Here is a 20,865-nt window from a genome sequence, read left to right as displayed (position 1 = left end):
TATATTCGCATCCACTGACTAGCATGCCAGTTCCAAATTTTCAATACATGGTAGTGCATTTATATAATCCCAGGAGAACTAAAATATAGGTTAATTTGGACTGTGTAGTGAGATCTTGTTTAAAAAAGAAAAGATATCATAACAAGCTATCAAAAGATAGCATAACAAGATATCAGTCCAGATTTCTAGTGGTCCATTTATATTCATAATTTTTTGAGTTTGAATGTCTGGAACATCTGTACTTTATCTATTACCTATGTGGACTTAAATTAAGACCATTGATCTTAAGAGTAAATTAAATTTGGGCTTTAGTACTAGCTTTAAAACGTTTCACTTTACTTCTTAAGCAAATAATTTAAGGCCCGCTTCCCTCCATTTCATTATGTTTAATAATAATAATAATAACAATAATCTTCCGCATAAACTGAATTTAAAATTAAGGTGGCACATGTTAAGTCCTCAACCAACACAACACAACTATATATATATATATATTACATATAACATTATATCACTGATATATATATATATATATATATTACATATAACATTATATCACTGATGTCTTTTTCCTTGTACTCATCCCCAAAACAGTGGGACTCAGTGGACTCACCAGATGGTGCCTGTGAGATCAAGGTCATACTCCATAGTCTAAATGAGCCTTAAAGGACAGGTGAGGTTTAGACAGGCTAGAGGTAGGCATGAGGCACTTCCTATTGCCTTTGGGCATAGGGCATTTCACATTGAGAGGAACTGCGCAAAGGAAGACGGTTGGGCTGGGCCGTTCCAGAAATGCCTAAGGCATGCAGACTACGGGCTGAATTAATCCATGTATTCGTTTGAAGGCAGTTTTCACAACATCTCTCACCAAGAACAGTGTGCTAAGGCGGGATCAAAGGGAATCCACGGTGGCTCCTGCCCTCCAGGAGCTGCTCCCAGCAAAGAGCAGAGCTGTAGGAGGCATGTATGGGTTCCTGCTGTTGCCCGGGCAGCACAAGCACAGAAGCAAGCAAGCAGCAGGCTGAGTAACAGAACGGGATCCTATTGCCGAGGTTTGAGACAAGGCTGAAGGCCTGATCAACGGAGGTCCCTTGCAGGATTTTGAATACAGAAGTGAACCAAGTACCAGGAATGGAAGCGATAAACAGATCAGCAAATCCTCATTGTTTTAATACACCCATGCTCACCCATCTTCAAACTGGCACCCTCCTTTATAGTTAAATCAATCCGGGGCCTCTGAAGTTGCCTGCAGTAGCATCTTAGTATGGGGAGAGACAGTGGACAGCCTGGTCTTCAGAGTGAGTTCCAGGACAGCCAGGGCTATACAGAGAAACCCTGTCTCAAAAAACCAAAAAAGAGAGACAGTAGGACTTGCAAACCCTGCCTCTCTACCTCTGCACTGCCTGGGTAGATGCAACTACGTCTGGTGGCTGTGGTCGTGTGGCCTCCAGGGGGCGCGATTTCTTTTAGTTCTGGTGGAACTGTGGTTCTCAAGCCAGCAGGAGAATTTCCCAGAAGGCTTGTTCACTCAGCATCTCATATTTGGGTCCCATTCCCACAGTTCCTGGTACAGTAGGTCGGGAGGGTGGACCAAAGAATGTGCATTAGTAATGTGTCTCCAGGGTGTCTGTCTGCTCCAGGGTGTGACCACTGTCTGCTGATCCACAAAGACCTAAGACCCTTCAACAGCCAGAGTTACACAGAAACCCTATCTCAAAAACCCAAAGAAACAAAACAAAAAAACAACAAAAACAAAAACAAAAAAGAAAAATGGCTAGAATGTTGAAAGGGGGCCTTTCTATAAAGCCCACAAAAGAAAGAAAAAAAGTGAAATTTAAAAATTAGGTTTGGGGGGAGGGGTGAGGATGCAGTTCCCTGGGGGAGAGGCAGTTCTCTGTGACAGAGCATGCTAGGCACAGGAGAGGCCCTGGGCTCAGTTTCTTCGCTCAGTCAAGCAAAAGCAACAGACAGAGCTAGAGTCAAGCAACAATGCAGCTGTGGCAGTGAGTACTGGGTACTAGCTGGTCTTTTCCAGTTCCCTTCTTGAGGGCAGCTTCCTACATGCTTTGATTATAGGAAGAGGTTAGCACAGCTGTACTAGGAAAAAAGCTAATGGAAACAGCATGGAATGCAAGACCGGCACATTTCAAACAAGCAATGTGGTCGTAAAATAGAAGGACACTTATTTCCTTAACAGACTCTTCTTTATGTCTTGGCTCTCTCCAGTCCCAAGAGACGGGCTTTGCTTTGTGCCTTGTGAATGCCTAAGGAATATCAAAAGTAAAGCTGAATTCCAGCACTCAGCACCCCCTGGTTGGGAGCACAGCCCACCATACCGACATTACTCATCTGTTCCCAGCTGGCTATATTTATCCCTGTGAACTTTGAATCGCATGTTATTTTTAACATAGCTACAGCTTCCCTGATAGCACCCAGTCTAATAAATACTGTATTTATCTCTGAACTGTGTCTTCCTTGGACGCAGTGTCTTGTCAAACGGGATGAAACAGCTTTTAGAAATTGGTGCTTAATGGCTAGACTGGTGTTTAGATTCATGCCAGGGCTTGGCACAACTATTGGTCACTCTTGAAAGAAAAAAATCTGCACAAAATGCCTCCCTTAGAGAAAGGTAATCTCTAGTTACCATCTGTATCATCTCAGCCACTTGAGAGCTATTAAATGCCCATGAAGGCTCTGCTTCTTATTTAGTTTCTGTTGTTCTCTGCCCTCAAGGAGGGAAGACCAGAAAAAGCTCCTTTATATCCCTAACACCCAAGGGCCCTAGACTACTGCAAGAATAGTAGGAAGTGGGGATGATAGGGAGAAGATGGCTGTGTCCAGACCCACTTGAAGCTCCTCCATGAACATCAGTTAGGATCAGTGGGCTCTGGTGGGTCTTTACAAAACAATGTCATTGTATGTATCCATTGCACAAGGTTCTGTGTTTCAAAACGACAGTCTCACACAAGTGTGTCAAGCACATTCCTCCCTGGGTCCTTATCTTTCCTTTTTCTTTTCTTTTAAAGACTCGTGTATTTATTTGTTTGTTTAATGTATGTGAGCACACTATCTCTTTAGGCAGACCAAAAGAGGGCATTGGATTCCATTACAGATGGTTGTGAGCCACCATGTGGTTACTGGGAATTGAACTCAGCATCTGGAAGAGCAGTGAGTGCTCATAGCCGCTGAACCATTTCTCCAGCCCTACCCTTCCTTTTTCAATCCCCTCCCAAATTCCTTTTGTCCCCCTCAACAGTTTCACTTCAACTTCTCTGTAACGTATATATGCCTGGTTTCATGTACCTAAATAAATTCTAGGAACTACAAATGAGAGAGACTATACCTTATTTGTCTAAGTCTGAGATAGACAAGAATTGTGGTCTATTGCATAAGTGTGGTGCTCTGCAGGATTCAGAAGAACATCTCGTAAATATTAATATTCAGGTAGCAGTGGGCTGAAGCTATCTCTATCTGTGATGAGGAAGTGGTTTTAAATGTTCTTAATCCAACAGCTTGTCTGCAGTGGTTCATTTTTGCTAGGTTTACTTGTGTTCATGAAACAAGTTTCAAAATTCAGGTTCTTTAGAAAACATAGATATTCCTGGGGACAGAGGGGAGGGTGTGCCTGCCATGCTTACTTTGCTGGTCCTGACCATCATTGCTCTTTACAATAAGAACTCCAGGAAAAGTCTATCTGCAAACAGTAAGTCGGTAGGAACTCTGTGTGTGTGTGTGTGTGTGTGTGTGTGTGTGTGTGTGTGTGTGTGTGTGTGTGATCCTCAGAGTTTTTATAGCTGTAGCATTACCCAATAGTCAATACTTCTAATTTTTATTTATTCTGCACAAATTGCTAGGCTTGTCATACAATCCTCATTTCCCAGCCTCTTCATGCATCCTCATGATTAACAAACACATTTTCATGTTTTCCCATTACAACAGTAAGCTTTATGTATAAATGTGTTTGTTTTGTTACACAAACAAGAGTGTGCACATTCTCTCTGTTCAGTAGATCTAGCATCAGCACTAATAAATAGAACATTTTCTTCAGCAGTGAGGGAGAGAAGAAAAGCAGCAGTTGTTGCCGGGTAAGCAATGATCTGGGGACCTGCATTGCTGGGAGCATCCTAAAGCTGGAATGAAGTGTTTGAGTGGAAGGCTGGTCACAGAAAGGGCTCATCAGACAAACAGGGAAGGTTGGCCACAAATCACATGGGCCAGAGTATATTGGTGAAGAGTCTATGTTCTATTCCAAGCACAATACAAATTCAAAGGAGCAGGATAAGCAGGTGAGTCTTCCTTACAGTCCCTGTCGATAATCTATCTGCTAGACTTGCTAGGCTAAGTAAGAGCTATAAGAATAAGATGTTGGTTGTCCCAGCTTGCAATCCTACCAGCAACGGAGCTGCTGAACGAATGCTCCACATCCTCTTCAGCACCCTGAGTTTTTGATCTTAGCCATTCTGACTGGTGTGAGGTGAAATCTCAGGGTTGTTTTGATTTGCATTTCCCTAATAACTAAGGGTGTTGAACATTTCTTTAGGTGTTTCTCAGCCATCCCGTATTCCTCAGTTGAGAATTCTTTGTTTAGCTCTGTACCCCATTTTTAATAGGGTCATTTGTTTCTCTAGAGTCTAACTTCTTGAGTTCTTTGTGTATATTGAATATTAGCCCTCTATTGGATTGGTGAAGGTCTTTTCCCAATCTGTTGGTTACCGTTTTGTCCTTTTGACAGCGTCCTTTGTCTTACAGAAACTTTGCAATTTTATGAGGTCCCATTTGTCAATTCTTGATCTTAGAGCATAAGGTATTGGTGTTCTGTTTTCAGGAACTTTCCCCCTGTGCCCATGTGCTCAAGGGTCTTCCCCACTTTCTCTTCTATTAAATTTAATATATCTTGTTTTATGTGGAGGTCCTTGATCCACTTGGACTTGAGCTTTGTACAAGGAGATAAGAATGGATCAATTTGCTTTCTTCTCCATGTTGACTGCCAGTTGAACCAGTACCATTTGTTGAAAATGCTGTTTTTTTTCCACTGGATGGTTTTAGCCCTTTGTCAAAGATCAACTGACCATAGGTGTGTGGGTTCATTTCTGGGTCTTCAGTTCTATTCCATTGATCTAGTGGATATTAGCCCAATAGCTTGGAATACCCAAGATACAATTCACAGACCAGATGAAGCTCAAGAAGAAGGAAGCCCAAAGTGTGGATAAGTTGGTCCTTCTTAGAAGGGGATCAAAATACCCATGGCTCACAGCCAACCAATGGACTGAGCATAGGGTCCCCAATGGAGGAGCTAGATAAAAGACCCAAGGAGCTGAAGAGGTTTGCAGCCCCATATCAGGAACAATAATATGTACCCACCAGGACCCCCAGAGCTCCCAGGGACTAAACCACCAACCAAAGGGTACACATGGAGGGTCCCATGGCTCTAGCTACATATGTAGCAGAGGATGGCCTTGTCGGACATTAATGTAAAGAGAGGTCATTGGTCCTGAAAAGGCTTGATGCCCCAGTGTAGGGGAATGCCAGGTCAGGAGAGTGTGTGTGTGGTGGTGGTAGTCGTGGGGTTGTTGTTAAGCAGGGGTGGGATAGGGTGTTTTCAGAGGCATAATGAGGAAAGGGGATAACATTTGAGATATAAATAAAGCAAATATTGAATAAAAAATAAAAGAGTAAAATTTTGGGACCCTTTAATAAGCTTGTGTTTACAACATCTTGGCTACGGGCTCTCTAGGGAGATCATAATTCTAATAAGATGACAAATTCCAGAATGTGTCTCTTCTATTGCTATGCTGTTTTGTTTACTCAAGAAAACATAGCAGATACATCTACTAAATACATCATTATGCTGTTAAAAACATAAAGTAGTGAGTGCTATTATCACTCAACCTTTAAGAAAAGCTAACAGACAACAAAGCCTTCACAGAGGGCTTCAAGATAACAGCCTGAGAGTGAGGGGAGGTCTCTGTGGTCAAGAGCACTCCTTGCTCTTCTTAGAGGACCTGGTTCCATTCTCAGCATCCACTGCCATTTCTAACTCTAGTTCTGGGGCATCTGATGCTCTCTTCTAATCCACACACATGGTACACTTACATTCCTGCAAGCAAAAACACTCACACATCAAACAAAACAAGCATGAGAAATCTGAGGCAGTGTGTGGGGCAAACTCCTGTCACTTGAGTAATCAGGAGCAGTAGGTGTGAGAAGCCAGTTTGAAATTGTGCAGAATTAAGCAGGGAAACCCTACAGAGACAAGCAAACAAAAAGAATGAGAATTGTGCTCCCTCGCATTCTAAGGGAATAGGAATGTTAGGAGTCAGCTGTTGGGAGAACACACCCTGGAAAGTCACAGTATGGAGATGTCTTCTTACTTTTCTCCAGTTGTTGACAACTGGGAGAGGGAAGGGAGGGGAACATGAAGTCTTTCTATCACAGCCCTTCTCTGCTCTGAGTAGGCTGGCAGTAGTCATGTTTCTTCTTGCAGCCTAATGCTCCTAACACTTTTTATCTTCAACAACTGCTTCTTCCTTTTGGACCTCCCTAGCAACTGTCCATTTCTCACAGCCCTGCTCTTGCTGGTTCTGGTGTGCTCACCTGTTCTTTGTGAGTTTTTCCCAGCCATTCACACACCTTGTGATCAATAATTCCCCAGAGCCACCCCCAACACACACGCTAGAGCTTACCAAGTATTTTCTGTAGGGGGTCCCTGACTATGCACCCATGAAGCTAATAGATTTTTCTGGATACAACAGAGATCGTTTTCAAAGTATACGGCTTTGTATATTTTGGCTTCTACATTATGTGAATCTATTGTATATCCAAAAATTTAACACTTAAAAATTTAAATGCTATAATGTTAAAATGATCAGAGTCATGGGACATTGGAAAACAAATTTTAAAACATATAGACTGAGACCCTATAGCCATCCCCCATCACCTTGTGAATTTGTGTGGTGTGTGTGTGTGTGTGTGTATATGTGTGTGTGTGTGTGTGTGTGTGTGTGTGTGTGTGTGTGTGGACATTCTACAAATCACAACACAGTTCCAAATCACAACACAATCAGAATTAAAAAAAAAAAAAGTCACTCCTTACCACAAAGGCCTCCTCTGAGTTACCCTGTTTTGTAGTTCTGCCTCTCCTTCCTTCACCATATAACCCTTGGCTAGTACCATTTATTTCCTACCTCTCTGGTTTTGTTACTTTGAGAATGTTAAATCATGCAATGTGTAGCCTTCTGTGACTGCGTCCCCTCCCCCTTCTCTCAATGCGATGCTCTGATATTAAGTTGGTAAATGTATTAACCATCTCCATCCGACCCTTTGGATCAGTGAGTGATATTTTTTTGTGTCAACATACCACTCACTTAGCCTGGGGTGTGTGCCTGGGGTGTGTGTAGTTTGAGGCTACTCTAAACAAAGTTTCTATGTCTATGTATATACAGCGTTTTAAGCAGACATAAATTTTTGTTCTCTGGGAGAACAGCCTGCCAATAAGCCTGTAGGTCACATGACAAAGCATTTATTTTTGAAACCACTGCCTAAGTCTTTCTAGCAGTGTAGCTGTTGAATGTGCACCCTGACAAGCAGTAGCACACCAGAGATCCTATTGTCCCTCATATTTGTCGTCACCTATGACTATTAAGAAAAGCCCTCACCCTTCCAGTCAGGTTTTCTGATTGTCCATCTACAGTTCCGACTGGAAATCAAGAGCTCACTTTTTTTCTTTTCTCCATTAACTAAGACTGTCTAAGTAACCAGGTAGTATCACAGGCCAGACCATTATCATCAGCAACAATACCACAGCTTTGTTTTTTGATGCCATACTGGCTTCTGTCCTCCATATCACACACACAGTTTTTAACTTTTTATTGGTTCTTTGTGAGTTTTACATCATGTACCCCAATCTGACTCATACCCACCCTACCCTGTAACCGCCTTCCACCCTTGTAACCTCCCCACAGCAGAGGAAGAGAAAATCTCATTGAGGAAGCTGTAGTGTGTCACAATGTATCCCACAGTATACCCTTTTGTTCACACCTCTTTGCTTGCAAATGTTCATTGCAAAGAGTCTGGTACCAGGTATCTGGCTTCTGTATACCATCAATACCAGATCATCACTGGGACTCCTATTGGGTAGCCTGTTGTTGCCCTGTGTCCTGGAGATCCTGTAGTTTTGGATCTATAAGATCGGCCCCTTCATGCATTCCAGCAGTTCATCGATGGGGTAGATGTTGTGTTGGCCGATTCAAAGCCCTGTTGTGATCTCAGCTGGTCATTCCCCCTGCTATCCAGCTCTCATGCCCTTGGGTCTAGATCACCATCAACCCCTACTACCAGGGCCAGCTCTACCCTGCTGCCCAGGCGAGGTTCAAACCCCCGTTCCTCAGAGCTGCAGCCAGTTTTCCCACTCTCATGACTCAAGGTCCAGCTCTCCAGCCTGCTAAAGATGGTGAGGAACGAGGGAGGGGAGGACGGCATCTCTCCCTCGTCCACACCACCACCCAGCAGACAGTTCTGGCTCTCCCACACACATGCCCTCAGAGCCAACTCACCTACAACATCCACATCCAAGCCTGTCTCTACTGTGCTGCCCAGGAAAGGTGCAGGGACCACTCTCCTAAGTGCTGCAGTTGGTGAGGGGCAAGGCCAGCTCTTCTTCTTTCATGACCCCAGGGTCAGGTGCCCTGCCTGCTGCATGCAGGAAGAAAGAAGTGAGAAGAGAAAGAGGGTATCTTTCCATCATCCATGACACTCTACAGGATATGAGTGGTAGGACCAGCTCTCCCACACTAGTATCTTTGGGGGGCCTGGCTCTCCTGCAACTCCCATAATGTGCTGGCATCTCCTGGGTACTGCCACTGGGGCCAGCTCACCTGCTCTCATGCACCCAGGGCCAGATCTCCCATGATGCCCAGATGAGGGATGCGGCCAGTTCTGCACAGCACTTGGACATCTACATGTCCCAGGCCTGGCCTTTGGTGCTAACAAATCCCTGCTGCTTGAGAGCCATGTACCTAGACATACCCCCTGGTGGCAGCACAGGACTGAACCCCACGATGGTCCTAGGTGGCATCACCGGCTACTCACATTAGATTGTTCCTGACTACCCTTGAGTGTCCAATTCTGCCTCTCTTCATCATGTCTACATCCTTCTGTTTCTCTTTCTGTTCCTTTTGCCCACCACTTACTTGCTTCTGTTAGAGGCATCCAGGGTCTCTGAGTGTCTGGGGTTATCTCAGGAGTGGACTCAGGAGTGTTATGCCCTGCTCAGGGCATTATGGTTCTGGGCAGCTGGCATCTCATACATAGCCTGCCCCACTGCCCAGATTTCTTGGAACCCAACTGGTGGTTATCTCAGGCTAATTTCATGTCTAAACCCCAAGGAGCCAATCTGGTGATCATCTTAGGCTCACTTCTCATCAGGCCCACCTGAGTGGTCTTATGTGACAGTTGTCTGTCTCAGGCTCACTCCCACCGGAGACCCTCAGGCCCACATGGGGTTCTTCTAGTCTATGGCTTGCTCCCAGTACTGGGAGCCATTGGGGGTTGGACTGGTTGTATCTTAAATTATTTAAGCCCCTGGCACAGGACTGGTAGTCATCTTAGGCTCACTTTTTGCAGGAAATGTTAATCTGCTAATCATTCAGATATTCATAGGTCAGAACACTGAACGTAGACAGAGACTCTCTCCCTCCACCAGCTACTAACGCACATCTGGCACAGCAGGCACACCTGCAATGCTTCTAGGGCCGAACATGCAGAATTTTTAAGTCGTGATGGTGCCACATGTCAGGCATTATGTGTGCCCAAATAACTTACCTCTGTGTTCTATATTCTTCAAATACATGGCTGTCCAAGCCCAGGGCCCAATGCTGAATATCTTTCTCCTAAAGCCATTTATAGAAGTGATTTCTATGTCAGAGAAGATGCAGAAACAGTTGGCATAGTCCAAATGAACCATGTAAAGGGAATAAGACACTATTTGTAAGGATCTGAGCAGCGTCCAGGCATTCCACAAAGCGTGGTTCATCAGAGCAGTGTGCAGTAGCAAGATGAAGTCTGTCGTTCTTACTGTAAGACCTAGGCAAGTGATGCCAGTGCTTCCCCAGAGCTAGAAGATGGAGAGGTTTAGAAGTTAGACTACCCAAGAACTTAGGGAGGGGATTTTGCTTTCAGGAATACCATTTACTACATCCAAATCAACGCAATAACACCCACTGGTAGGTTTAGGACAGTCTCCTGGATACATAGCAGTTAGTGCTAAGGATTTAGCTGAGGACTTAAACCCAAGACTTGGCAAATGATTTGTAGGCATGTGGTTCGTAACCACTTTACTAAGCAACACCATTGAGCTTGCTTCTTGCTGTGTATTGTAGTAGGTAATAATTATAAAATTATAAAATCAGTACTGCCCCTCCAGGTCTCTGCACCAAGTCCCAGCGGGTCCAGCTCAGGGGACTCTCACTGTCACCACTGAGTCAATCTCTTTCAGCTAGCTCTCACAGCATCCCAGCTGTGTTTCTTCTTTGCCATAGACTCTGTAAATGGTGGGAGCACCACGCTCCCGCCCTACATCCAAATGCCCGCTAAAGCATGACTCTTAATCTTGAATAGTTAACCAAATATCTTTATGTATACAAAACTTCCAATTACATAATGCCAATTTACAATGATAAAGTCTTATCCTGATATTTCTAACCTCTCCAAAACACCAGGAATATGTCTGAAGCCATCTGGATATCTGCGCCTCCTTCTCTGCTCCCTGGTGTGGTCTCCCCCACCCCCCTAACCCCCCAACCTCTCTCTCTCCTCTCTCCTCTCTCCTCTCTCCCCTCTCCCCTCTCCCCTCTCCCCTCTCCCCTCTTCTCTCTCTCTCTCTCTCTCCTCTCTCTCTCTCTCTCTCTCTCTCTCTCTCTCTCTCTCTCTCTCCTTCCCTCACTTCTCTTAGCTCCGCCTTCTCTCTCCCCTCCAATCACTGGCCTCTCACTGCCTCGATGTGAATGGATAGGAAATATCTTGCAACAGTGCATTATGTTTTATTTCAATTCTCTTGTATTTAGCGCCATCCCCTCTTGTTGGAATGGAAGTGCTTCCCAATGTGTGCCTGTCATAAGCCTTGGGATCACTTTCCACACCTTTGCTGCTCCTGTAGCTATACAGCCAGAAGCAGGAAGAACCAAGGCGCCAGCAGCCCCTGAGGCAGTGATGATGTGGGTATCAGCAGAAAGCTGGAAAAGAGCACACATTTCCCAGGTAACGAGTAACTCTTCCCAGCCCACTGTAGACTGAGAGAGGAGAGACTGTCATATTCTATGGCTCCTCCTAGAGCATCAGAGACAGTTTGCTGTGAGGGAAGGGATGAGGCTACTTCTACATTCTACACCATAGTGTGTCCCTAGAGACAGACAGCTACAAGTCATAACTAAAAAAATACTTGAGGAAAGTCACCTTATATTCTGTTCAGTTCCCCCCCACGGACATCAAAGTGACTGGGACACAATGGCACGAAGGGACTGGATAGGGTGAAACTTAGACAGCATTTAATATACTTGCAGCTGATCAAAGTTTTTGGCTGTCCTCAAACGCTTTTCTGGGTCAGCTTCAGACATCTAGCCCCTGCTTTTGATGTTCTTAAGATCCATCCCCTAAAATCAAGCCCCCTCCCCCAGCCCGTGACTTGGAAGCTATAGCTGAGCCACTGCTTATCTTTTCCGACCAGGCTTCTTTCGACAGATTTTCCTGCATTCTGCTACGTGATTCTGGTTTTTCTTCCCTGAACACATTTATTCTTCCTAACTGCCCTTCGAATATGCCTTATTTTGATGGTGACCAGCTTGGTACAATTTTCTGGGTTTCTCTGCCATACAGAGATTCCTCTTATCTCCCTCGATGTGCTGGGATGCGTTTGACCTTCTGCCACTGACAGCAGAGGGGTAAGGTCTTTTTTCTGCAGATAATATAAAGCAGACAGTTTCATCTCTTAGATTTATTATGAGATCTGAGGAGTGAGGAAGAGATTGCAGAGGGTGGCTATAATTATTTGGTCTCATGAATGTATTGCTGCAGAAACCTGGGTTTGTCCACATGCACGTATTCAAAACAAACTAAAGCTTTAATAAAAACCACAGTGCAGAGATTGTATGTAAGTCAGAGATGAGGTATTTACCTTGTGTGCAGAACAATCCTGGATTGTTACTCTATACTATACTACCAAAAAAATGATAAAAATCTCATTACTCTCTCTTTGCAACCAAGGACATTCTCACATATGCTTTAAGTTGATATAAAATTAAAGTGTTGTATTCATTTCTTAGTGACCATGGATGTTAACATAAGATAATTGCCTACCAAGTAGGAGAGGGCTGCAGTGACGAAGGATTCCTCTTGAGGACTACATTTTAACTTCTGTAGTTGTTGCTGAAAAGGAACAGAAACACCGTAAGCTATACACAAACTTTTAATTGTTTTTTTTTAATTTTTTTCATGTGTATGAGAGTTTGCCTGCATGCACATCTGTGTATCACGTGTGTGTGATGCCCTCAGAGGCCAGAAGAGGATATCAGAGCCCTTATAAATGGAGTTGCAGAAGGTTATGAGCTACCGCGTGGGTGCCCAGCCTGCACCCTATCCTACACACCTCTCACTCTCCAACTCGCCGGAAAGAAGGGCTCTTCCTTTCTCCCTGTGTCTCCTCTTCCTCTCTCAGACCCAGAAAGCCCACCTCTTCATCTTTGCCCAGCAATTGGCTTCTTCTCATTTTTATTAGCCAATCAAATAATTGGGGGAAATCCCCCTACACATGTCTACTATAGCATCACTAGTGGCTTCTGCAGGACCCGGGTCTAGGATTGTGCTGCCCTAAGTCTTAACTCTGACTTAAAGCTTTGGAAGCGTTCAGCTACAGAAATGTCTATACTCATTTCAATCAGAGCCCAAGACTGGCTGTTAGAAAAGAAATCCAAATGATTTTTTAATGTAAGAATGACTAGCCCCGGCTAGCATTCTTAACTCTTAGCCCCAACAATAGGATTGCCTATGAGTTGCCTTCAACTGAAGACTGCTGTTCCCCGCTGCTAGAGTATGCTTCAGTAGGCTGGAAGTAGAAGCCAAGTATCTGCATATTGAGCAAATTTCCAGTCAGGCTGATGCTGTTATGAGAACTACAACAGAAGAGGCACACAGGAGACAATCTCTAGGAACTTCACATAGGAAAGACCTTCAACTCAGACAGCTTAAGGTCTTTACTGGAGTCACAGAGGAGTTCACTAACAAAACCATGACTGCAATAGAAGCCTCACAATCCTTCTCCTGATGGCAGGTGACAGATATTAATGAAATTTTTTTATCTTTTATTTTATCTTTTATCTTTTTTATCTCCTTCAATTACCTCTCAAGGACTGATCTTCTGCAACCTCCCTAACCCACAGACACAAATCACCAGGTCAGGAAATATGTTAATGGCTGCGTTTCTTCCAAGCTCTCTTATAACGCACAATTTGCTCCACTGTCACCCTTGTCCTCTCAATCTCCCTCACATTCCCTGTGAGGGAAGATTTCCCCAAATACAGATGCCCTATGTTGGCACTGACTTTAGACAGCATTGTGCCTAAGGGTCTGGGGCACAACTTCTGCATTGGGTGTAACGCATCTTCCCAGCTGTGTCATAGGCCACAGTGCACTGGCAACAGGGATTTTGCCTTTCAGAGCCACTGAAGTGTGTCTTTGTGACTCCTGGAACTGCATTGGCATTCCCTTCATGATGATGTAGTTTTGCTTAGGGGACAGAGATGCCAGAAGTTTATATCACCACTATAGGTGAGCTGTGAGGTCATCTGCCCATATTGGGCACTTAATGAGTAATCTTTATCTCATTAAGTTGTCAGGGGTTCTGATTTGTTTGGTTCTTAGGGTGGAGGAGGACTTAATGACAGAACTTTCATAATGTCTATATTTTCTGGGTAGTGTGGAAAATATCTTCAGCTTGAGATCGAAGCAGGAACTGATTCTATCATACAAAAACAGAAGAGAAATGAAACTGCACATGCAGAGCAGGTGTGGGCACTCACTTATATCTTAAAATGTATTTCTATACAAGCACAACAACAACAAAAAACCCCTTCAGTTTTGATTGACACAACAAAGTCTTAAGAACACTTGACTGTGGAACACAACAAAGTCTTAAGAACACTTGACTGTGGAACAAAATTAAATCAGGTCCACTGATGACAGCAGCAACGGAAGGGAAGGGAACAAGTCCAAATCAGGGTCTAAAGTGAACCCACACAGGCCTTGTAACCATGTTGTTCTCACAGCTATTCTTAGGCTAACGTCAGAATTCAACTTTTGTCTTGTTGTCTATAGAGTCCATATTTGGAAGTAGGTGTAGGGAGTTGGTCTGGTGCTACTATGTATTCAAATGATAAATACTGGCCCCCAAGTATTTGGGGGCTGCCCCCCCATGAGGAAATTCTCGCATACACCAGATTTCATTGTGCAAACCTTGCTCCCCAAGTTAATTGGTCAATAAAAGGCTAACATTTGTGATTGGCCAATAGACAGAGGTAGGCAGGTTTTCATTTAGCTGCCTGGGGGTCACAGATAGAGAAAGAAGAGAAACTAGAAAGGACATCAAGAGAGGAGGAGTCTGTCAAGAGAGGAGATAGACCGCTAGCAAGTGGCCCGTAGGAACAGCAAGTAACAAGGGACATATGGCTGGGATGTAAGAAAGAATAGCTCCAAAGCCTGCCTAATCTAGGCTTACGGCTTGTAAATAAAATTATATTTGTATTGTAATTGGATTGCATGTCTTTTCTACAGGCTACCTAGAATTTGTATGTTATTTTACAAGTGGATCCATCTGCTGCTTTGTTTCATAGTCTCCAGTTGACTTGTTCCTTCCAAGTGTTTTCCGTTACACAGATATGTATCCATACCTCCAACCACTGGCAGCCCACCTAAACTAACAAATCATTAAAATCATTTCTTCACATTATCACAAGGAGCCATCCTCTGCCTTTGCCAGTAATGATGGACACAGCCACCATTATTAGCTACCATATATTCACCGTAGAAGAAAACAAAAACATTCCTAACAGTCCACACAAACACACTTCTGAGATAATGTTACCCGTTCTTTCTGTCTTCCAATTCTAAACACTTTAAACAATTGAGATTGTACATGCAATGGTTGCTCTAATATTTTCACAAGCCGTAAGTATGCTACAAGGATGTTCAGGGGGGAGTCTGTTGGGCTGCGGGACTCAGACTCTATCAGTGACCACATGACTATCTCCATGCAAAGGATTTCTTTTTTTTTTCTTTTTTAAAGATTTATTTATTCATTATATCTAAGTACACTGTAGTTGTCTTCAGACACTCAAGAAGAGGCCATCAGACCCCATTACAGATGGTTGTGATCCAGCATGTGGTTGCTAGGATTTGAACTCAGGACCTTCAGAAGAGCAGTCAATGACTTGATATATAACAACTAAGAAATCCTTTCTATGCACTGGATAGATGGATTTCTTAGTTGTTATATATCAAGTCATTGACTAGCTGAAACCATTTACAAGTGACATCTGATAAAGACCTATTTGTATGTAGGATACATGTAAATAATCCCTATAGCATGATAATGATGATGACGAATCAAATCTTGGCTTTTAATCACATGTAAATGCACTGAGTCACAACAATGAGTCATCAGAATTATACAAATTAAAGCTACAGTGATACTTCACAAACCCTCAAGAATGGAAATAATAAAGAATGCACTGACAATTACAACCGTTGGTGAGAATGCGGAACCATGCTGTGATGGACCTTACTGAACTTTTCCTGATGAGACGTAATCAAACCTACGCACACCAGACAGGACATGGATTCCACCCAACTCTAGCTTGGCGAATCCGTGAATGTATTGACCTTGCTTGCTTACAGGACTGCATAGGATTGGTAACACACAGGAACATGGATGACCCCTAAATAGTCATATCACCAAAAGGTCTCATTTCAGCAGATAAATACATCCTCACGACTTCACAGCTGGAGTCTCTTCAGCCCCTCTCCCATCCTCCCAAGCTTCCACTCTAAGAGCACAGCAGTTCTCAACCTGTGGGTCTAGACCCATTTGGGTTAGAATGACCCTTTCACAGAGGGGGAGGTCATCTAAGACCATTAGAGCACATGGATATTTACATTACAATTCACGATCCGATCGCAGTAAAATTACAGTTATGAAGTAGCAAGGAAAATAATTTTGTGATTTGCGCTCACTAGAGCCTGAGGAACTGAATTCAAGGCTCGCAGCACTAGGAAGGGTACTAGTCTAGCACTCTCTCCTTCCAGCCCTTCCTTGTGAGGAATGTCAATAGGCCCAATTGCAAGGGACACTGACAGGTCACCACTGCTGCCCTGGTTAAGATGGCGTTGACTTTTTTTTTTAATTTGTAATTTTTTGGCTTTTCGAGACAGGGTTTCTCTGTATAGCCCCGGATGTCCTGGAACTCACTCTGTAGACTAGGCTGGCCTAGAACTCAGAAATCTGCCTGCCTCTGCCTCCCAAGTGCTGGGATTACAGGTGTGTGCTACCACTGCCTCGCAAGATGGGGATAGCATTTATGCTTTGGAGGTCAGGTTCCACAATAACCTTCTGCTGCTCTTATCATGGAAGAGTGGGTGCCGTACAGTTTCATTTCCCTCCATCTGTGGTTGAGCACTGGACTGTGTCACTATAACAGCGACTTCTGTTTCTTCGGCAGTTTCACTAAATATATCTCTACAATAATCACCACTCGCTAAAATAAGAAGCGTCTCTCTGACGATGAAGATGGACAGTAGCAGTTAAAGAAATGTGTGGGTATTTGCATAAATTCTTCGAAGGCGATCTGATGGGCACATGGCACCCCCATCCCGTTAGCAGAACAGCAGCAGCAGTAGCTTTCCCATTAGGGCCGATGACTTTTAACCCGAGTTAAAGAAGCAAATGTGAATTCCCTCTTGCAGCATGCCTCAGATGCAGTTGGAAAGTAGTTGTTGCGTTTGTAGCAGCCATGCCACTGTTGCATCCGCTGGCACATCTTGCCTGGCAAGATAGAGCAAGCACCACACCATCACCCCATCCCCCACGCTAGGTGGAACTGTCGGTGCTTGCCTCCAGCCGTTTGCACAGTTTCTTCTGCCACCATGAAAGCTAGCCAGTCAGGAGACACTTATACTGAGTTCCAGCTTTATTTCCCCGTGTCCGACATGAAGCATGTGCGATGGTCCGCATAAGGGACTTACTTTTTGGGAAATGGTTCTAAGGCTTTGTCTTATTTCAGCTCCCAAAAAGCCAGGCTTCCAGCTGGCTTCGATTGATAAGCATTGCCATGCAGCCAATGGCTGGGCAGATAGATAGAGGCGGGACTTGCTTGTAGATTGCACAGGCGAGGGGCAGGCAGAGAGGGGTGAGGAGTATCTGCCGTGACAGGGAAGCAGAAAGATGAAACTTAAAGGCCCGCCAGCAAGTAAGAATCCAGGAAAATGGCTCGAGAGGCCACTTCCCTGGTTGGGTCTGGAGTAGCAGAGATGAAATTAGATTTTAAAAGATATTAGCTCAGGAATACAGGAGGGGGTGTTTGTTAGCTGCGGGGAGTTTTAGAAATGCCCAGTCATTGAGCTAGCCAAGGTATATTAAAATTAGCTGGTGTGTGTGTGTGTGTGTGTGTGTGTGTATGTGTGTATGTGTTTCATCCAGGAACCAAAGTCTGTTAACTAATTCACCTAATCCACCGCTACACTTACCGTCTAGTTCTGGTAGACAGTAAAAAACAGCATCAACAACCTGTATTGTTTGAAGGACTTCAAGGACCTTCCTAGTCCTCACAGGGAGGAGCCCCACCCCGACACTGGAAGGTTCTGGTGTCTGGGAACATCTTTTTCCATTCACCCGGAGTACCGGAGTACCTTATTCAAACTCCTCTAACATTTGTTTTAACATTCACATCACAGTGCAGGCTGTTGGAGGATTTTCTCTTTTGCCCTGTAGGGTGTCATTTGTTACTTATCCAATCATAAAGCCATCAGGAATTTGACAGCCAAGCTGGGTCCTCGAATCCTGCCTGATCTGATTTCTGGTTCTGGCCAGCTTGCAAGTCTTTTCGGCACATCTGAAAAACACTCAGTGATTAAGCATTAAAGAATGAACACTTTCTACAGGGTGGGAGCAGGATCTCCGGATCCCTCCACCTCCCAGTCCCAGGAGTCAGCTGCTCAGGAGGCACTAAAGAAACCTGCTGTTAGCAAGACCCACCACAGCACATTCCAATCACAGGTATCAGCTGCTTCCTCAAAAGAGCAATGCACAGGTGGGGAGCACTGCTTTGTGTCTCCCTCTGTAAGACAATTTATAGGAAAAAATACAAAGACTTTATAGACCCAGAAAAATGATTAGGTCCTTGGGAATTCAGTTAGGAAACAGGAGTATGAGAAGACATAAAGGTTGGGGCGATGTTCTAAAACAGGATTGGGATTATTACATAACATTATACAAATTTACCAAATCACTAAATTATATCCTTTTCAAAAATAGGTAAGTTTATGTTATGTAAATTGTACTTCTGAACAAATTTAAAACTGATTTGTCACACACCACACCCCCCATTATGGAAAAGGCCCCCCATTATGGAAAAGGCTTTTATAGCCGTTCACAGAATTTACAAAATAATGAAGAATGATATTTTTATCCTTATCATTTCCAGGCTCCCAGATCTCTTTTGAAATGGGAAGCAGTTATAAGCTTTTGATAGCTAAATTGTACCTTAGGTATAAATCAAGAAAAATATGTAACTTAAGGGATATTGTAAACTCAGTAAAATAATGTTAATTGAATTTGTATTTAATTAGTTACAACTACTGTAAGAGCCCCAAAAACCAAGGGTACCCCACACCCTGGAAGGCGACACCCCAATCACTTGCAAGAAACGGTCTGAATGCAATTACATGAGGATTTCTTTATTCCATATTCTGGGTTCCACAGCTGTACACCACGCAGGGCTAGAGGGCTGTGGACCCCGAGTGCTGAATTGCGACAGCTTTTATAAGTTTACAACAAAGCCCGCGAATCACAAACCAATCATTTCTCAGCATGGAGAGCCTGCGAAATGCGAGCCTGCGAAATGTACCACTCCATAGTTGTTGGCCAATCAGTTTAAATTATCGGAGTCCACGCTCAGTGGACCAATTAGTTTCCTATTTTCTTGAATGTCTATAGCTGCGTGAACTCCTGGATAGGGGTAATGGCGTAAGCAGTTTACAGAAGCAAGATAAGCTTAGCTCATTTCCAGTTACCTCGTGGGGCCAGGATCACCTATTCAAGGCCTTTTTGCCTGGCTCTTAACAAAGGGTGGGCTCTGGAATGTGACCTTTTGCCTAGTTTCTAACAAAGAGCACAAAGAGCGGGCTCTGGAATATGAAGTGTTTGGGGCTCCTTAGAAGGCTGGAGTTAAGATGTATTTTCTATTCTTTCACTACCACATATACACACACTAGGCATTTAAGACACCTTTAGTCAGACTACTAGCTGTGTGAGTTGCACGCACAGCTCATCAGCTCTGTGATATCAACGGAGATGCGGAATGGTGGGTGCCCCTAAGATGAAACTCCCCCAAGACTTCGTGCCTCCTTGATACGACACTGAACGAGGGACTGCAAAGGGACTCAGTTGAGCTCCATAAGCTTAGTCCTCTCTGAGCTTAGAGAGAGAGAGAGAGAGAGAGAGAGAGAGAGAGAGAGAGAGAGAGAGAGACATAGTTGACTTTGTGGGCTGCAGGGTGTCCAGTGAATGGACAAACTATACTTGGGAAGAGGATCACAGAACAAGAGGAGACGTCGTGACTGGATATATACAGAAAGGCTGCCTGGTCCGATGCCTGTCCAGTTATAGACCATTTTATGGATTTTTTTTTATCTCCATCTTGTCCCCAGGGTTCACTGCAGTGGTAGCAAGTTATGTCACTATGGGCTGTAAAGCAGACCTTTCACGATAGGCTACCTCACACAGAGGTTTCCTTGCTATAGGAATTTTCTTTTAGTGTAGGGTTTCCTGACTTGTGAGGCCTTCACAGAAATGTGGCATCAAATATGCCCTGCACTCGTCACTGAGGCCTTCCTGCATATAAATCAGTTACTTGACAGGACCTCAAATGTCTCTGTCCATAGCCAAGAAATGAATTTCAAGCCCTTCCCCAAATCATTTACAAGAAACACTTGCCAGTTCCAGTGAGTTGTCTCTGTCCATGGGCAGCTGCGTGCACTGCACCTGCCCCCTGGCAGCTGGCAGCCACAGAACTAGGAGGAGACAAGTGGGTGAATCTTATTTTTAACTGTGTAACCACTCTTATGCTTCCATTCAGTGTAACCAATATGTGCTTGGGTAAAATAAAATGTACTCACCATTCTCCCTGTTTTCAGACTTTCTGAGCATGGCACAGAACACAAAATTTTTCCCTCCAGAGGAACAATTAGACCTACTGGTTCGGAGTACATGACCAGAAAACATATTAAATGTAAATTACACTTTAAAACTCATTTCATGGGGTCTGGAGAGATGGCTCATCCCTTAAGAGCTCTTCTAGAGGACCTGTGTTCGATTTTCAGCACCATGTGGTGGCTCACAACTGTCTTGTGACTCCAGTCCCAGGGAATCCAAGGCTCTCTGTGGCCTCTGGGGCACCAGGCATGCATGTGGTACACAGACATACATGCAGAAATACTTGTATACATATCAAGTATTAAATGTGAAAATAAACCATTCTGATTTATATTTCCTGACTTTGTAAAATACAGTGTAACATCCTGGGCTGAGGGACATCAGGGCTGTCCTTC

The 20,865-nt window shown here is 44.0% G+C and overlaps 1 protein-coding gene and 1 non-coding gene across 2 annotated transcripts in view; both read right to left on the bottom strand.

The window, feature by feature from the left end:
* Window positions 1–20,865, bottom strand: part of Gda (guanine deaminase) — a 680,631-nt gene that overhangs the window by 213,906 nt on the left and 445,860 nt on the right. The gene's annotated exons all lie outside the window — the stretch shown is intronic.
* Window positions 9,624–9,754, bottom strand: LOC127676568 (small nucleolar RNA SNORA17). Its single transcript, XR_007976036.1, has one exon. It is a non-coding gene; the product is annotated as a small nucleolar RNA SNORA17 (small nucleolar RNA).

The sequence above is a fragment of the Apodemus sylvaticus genome, chromosome 1 (assembly GCF_947179515.1).
Source record: "Apodemus sylvaticus chromosome 1, mApoSyl1.1, whole genome shotgun sequence".
NCBI lineage: Eukaryota > Metazoa > Chordata > Mammalia > Rodentia > Muridae > Apodemus > Apodemus sylvaticus.
The sequence above is the reverse complement of the archived record's forward strand: the minus strand, read 5'-3'. Positions and strand labels throughout refer to the sequence as shown.